Genomic DNA, 4,362 nt, shown 5'->3' with positions numbered 1-4,362 from the left:
GCAAATGGGAGACCACTGGTGCGTCCCTATAGACACGAACTCCATGCAGCTCCCCTCTACTCCCTGCTCTTTTAATAAGCCCATGTTTAGTTGGGGAACCAAATTCTGAAATTAGGCCAGTTTTTTGAGTTTGGAACTAAACGGGGGGTGAAAAGCGGCCCACGTACGTTTTTTGGCATGAGGCCCAACGGCAGCCGCAAAACCACGTGGCACATAGCGTTAGCAGGCAGCACCCCTCCATTCGCGCATTCATCAACCCTAGCCCCGCTCTCCCCCGCACGCATCTCCCCTCAGCGGCCCCACCACTCGCCGCCGAAGCTAGCGCACGCGCCCACCTAGATCCACCACCCTGGCCGGTAGATCTACGCGTGGCATGCCCGGATCTAGTCGCTGCACGACCATGGCTTCCTAGATGGACGGCTTCCCTAATGACGGCTTCAACGGAGGCGGCAACGCGAACTTCAACGGCGGCTCCGGCAGCAACGACGGCACGTGGAACTTCCTGGTGGAGGTGAACCCGCTTTTGGGTTTGTCGATGTACGAGGGCTTCACCGACCCGCCACCACCGTACATGGGGTCCAGCGGCGTCAACCCTCCCCGCTGGGGCCTAGATTCCCTGGACCTCAACGACGGTGGGGGATGGGCTGGCATGGATGGATACGACGCCGACCTTCGGTCCGACCCTGGTGGTAGCCAGATGGGGCCGCCTCCCGTCCGTGTTCCTCGACGGTGGAACCTCACCTACGAGCAGCCTCCCAGCGCCCGCTTTGGAGGAGGCGGTGACGGCACGGGAGGCCACGCCACATTAGAAGCTGTCGGAGGTGACCGCGTGCCATGCATCCATCATGGTTGTGCCTCTGCCTCAGCCGTCGAGGGTAGAGGAAGGGACCAGCGTCACCGCCGTCGTGGGGCTGTCCCACACGTGGACGACGACATCGTGAACCCGATGCATGCTACCCTCGTGGGTCACATCCCGGTAGTTTTCCTCACCCATCGTCTATCTTGCATTGCTCATGTATACTATTGTGTTCGAAGCATTTGCTGTTCGCCCCATCGTTGCCTGTTCGTCGGTGTGAAATCATGTCTTATGAAATTGTTTAGGCTAGGAACGACAGGGGAAATTGGTCAGAGCCCAATATAAGCAAGTTTTGCCAAATCTGGTGCCACCAAATTGACAGTGGCAACTGTGTCCGTGGCTGCATGAACAAGTTGGGGTGGAGAGATCTGATTGCAAGGTATTATGCAGCAACAACCTTGGTTCCTGACAAGGACCAGTTCAAAAGTAAGTTATGCCTGCTCAAGCATTTATGGCATTTTATAAACGACCTCCGGAAAGGCACTGGCTTAGGCAGGAGAGACGATGGCTCCATCCTTGCTACTAATGCTTGGTGGGACTCTCGTATGGTGGTATGTAAGCAATCTTATGTTGAATCATGTACTATTAAAATGTTAATATTCAATGATTCACCTAGACCGGTTTTTCAGGGACACCCAGAGTGGAAGAAGCTCAAGGACGGGTGGCCTCCATACTTGGACGATTTGGACCGGATGTTCATCGGCAACGCTGTTGATGGCTCAACCTCGTTCTATCCTACACAAAGCAATACAGTTGATGTTGAAAGTTCGGATGACAACTCCAATGATGAGCACGATGACCAACTTACGCCACTTAGTGTCGGCACTAAGAGGGCAAGCAGCACCAGCACAACTGCCTCTAGCCCGAGCAAGAGGTCCAAGAGCCCCGCTGTCAGGACCATGGATGGTCACATGAAGGAACACAATGAGATTTCAAGGTAGAGGCTTGAGAGGATGATAGCCATGTGGCAAGAGAGGAACCAAAAAATTGAGGACAACAACAAGGCGCTGGAGAGGAAGGTGGAACTAGTGCTACAATTAGCAAGACAATGTGGTGCAACTGAAGAGACCCTAGCTGAGTGGATGGCCGTGCTCAAGATCATGCAGAGTGAGCCTGTTATGAACTTCTTCATAAGCTCCTCGCCCCAAGGAAGGATGCTGACGATTAAGCAATACATCGAGGTCCTCCTCTAGACCTTATTTTCTTAAGCTTTCTACGTAGTTACTAAGTTATGTCATTAGAACTATGTGAGGTGTGGTGGGTGTCATTTGTCATTGACCTAAGTATGTCATGTCGAACACTTGAACTGGTTATTTGTAGTATGACTAGATATCGCTATGATCTGTTGATGTATGTAGTGCATGAGTTTGAGTAACTGGCATGAGTCAGTTCAAATAGGGATGCATGCTAATGTTGCCTAGTTGATGTTGAAAACTAATTGGAACTGTTTTTCATTTTGACAGGAGGATGTCCAAGCAATAGTGACGGGGATGATGTCATCGAGGCAAGATTGTTATGAGAATGATTTGGATGAGTTCATCAGTGACTGGATGGAGGCGGAGGATGATGACGATGCTTTCCTATACGGTATGTACCAGTATGCCTACCACATTGATAAGCACTTGTCAAGGTCAGAGTATAGACAGCCAGTCATTACTGGTTTGGAATGGGTACATAGTAAACTAGGAAATAGGAAGGCCTGTTATAACATGTTCAAAATGAGTCCTGATATGTTCCACAGTCTGCATGATTTGTTGGTAGAATCATATGGGCTGAAATCTAATAGCAAATCAACATCTATTGAGGCTCTTGGGATGTTTCTGTGGATGGTGGGGGTTCCACAATCTGTTAGGCAAGCGGAGGACAGGTTTGAGAGGTCACTGGGGACTGTGCATAGCATGTTTCATAGGGTGTTGAAGTCTATTGTCAAGCTTGCTGCTGACATCATTAGGCGTAATGACCCAAATTTCAGCACTATGCATGATAGGCTAAGAAATCCTAGGTTCTATCCCTACTTCAAGGACTGTATAGGGGCGATAGATGGGACTCATGTCCCCTATGTGGTGCCTAGTGATAAGTTTGTGCAGCACCTATGCCGCAAGGGGATGACAACATAGAATGTCTTGGCTGTGTGTGACTTCGACATGCGATTTACATTCATCCTAGCTGGCTGGCCAGGTTCAGTACATGACATGAGGGTCTTCACTGATGCGACAACAACATACACCAATGTGTTTCCACATCCACCAACAGGTATACAATTAGTTGGTTGTACTTTTGTGCATACGAGTACAAGTTCATGATACTAACCATTGTTTGGATGGTATAGGCAAATATTACCTTATGGACTCGGGGTACGCTAACCGACCAGGTTATCTTGCACCATACAAGAAAACAAAGTACCACCTACAGGAGTACCGAGAGGCACCAGAACCCCAAGGTAAAACTGAGATCTTCAATTATGCACATTCGTCACTTAGGAATGTCATAGAAAGGTCATTTGGAGTGTTGAAAATGAAGTGGCAGATGATGAAAGAAGTCCCTAGTTATGCCCCCCATATACAAAGTCAAATCATTGTTGCATGTTGTGCCCTGCATAACTTCATAAGGGTGAGTGGCATAGGGGATCGGCACTTTGCTCGGTGTGACCGGGATGACAACTATGTGCCGACAGAAGCCTTTGCCGATCAGCCAGAAACTATTCCTCCAAGCGGTAGTTCTGATTCTAAGCTTATGAATGCATTTCGGGAATCCATCGCAATCGGTTTGGCTAATCGAACATGATTTGGTCGTCTTTTTGAGGTGACTGTGTAACTGTTAATTTTTTTGACTGTAATTGTAATTTTTTGTCCGACAAATAGTATAATTTTTTGACTGTGTAACTATGTGCTGGCAGAAGCCTGTGCCATTTCATTTGTTTACCAATAATTGCTGGTTTATGTTGATTGATGTGCTATTGAGGAGGCACCATGACCCCAGCAATGACTCCTGCCTTATTGACAATGCCTGGATGGATGTAAAATCATGCTTTACTTGCATTCAATGTCATGCATGCATGCCATTAATAAGCTGTATGCAGTTCATTAAATGTTGTACAGTAGTTTTCTAGATTTTGGGAACTAAACGCCCCATGAAGAGTTGTACTGCTCATTTTTTGGGCAACTTCATAGCTACAGCCATTTTTGGGATATTTTGGCAACTAAACACGGGCTAAGCTCGATAGCCCTTCTGCCACCAAAAGGAAAAGGTAGGGTGATAGCGGGTCCCCCTACAGCAGACCTCTTGTTGGTGTGAAGGTTTCCATCTCCATCGAATTTATATTTCACGGACTTGACACAGGCCATGATCAGAGTGACCCATCTTCGATCAAAGCCTATTTTTATCATAATTTTCTCGAGAAAGCCCCATTCTACTCCGTTAGCACTATTATAAGGACAAAACCAGATACACACAATATATGAGCTCAAAAAGTCAAATCTCAAATATAGCTACAAATAAAGGTAATA

General features: G+C 47.7%; 1 pseudogene; it reads left to right on the top strand.

Moving 5' to 3' along the window:
* The first annotated feature begins 412 nt into the window (after positions 1-412).
* On the top strand, positions 413-3,640 carry LOC136466046 (uncharacterized; annotated as a pseudogene).
* The last annotated feature ends 722 nt before the right edge of the window (positions 3,641-4,362 follow it).

Source organism: Miscanthus floridulus, chromosome 7 (genome assembly GCF_019320115.1).
Source record: "Miscanthus floridulus cultivar M001 chromosome 7, ASM1932011v1, whole genome shotgun sequence".
Lineage (NCBI taxonomy): Eukaryota > Viridiplantae > Streptophyta > Magnoliopsida > Poales > Poaceae > Miscanthus > Miscanthus floridulus.
Note: the sequence above shows the minus strand (reverse complement) of the source record. Positions and strands in the feature narration are given on the sequence as shown.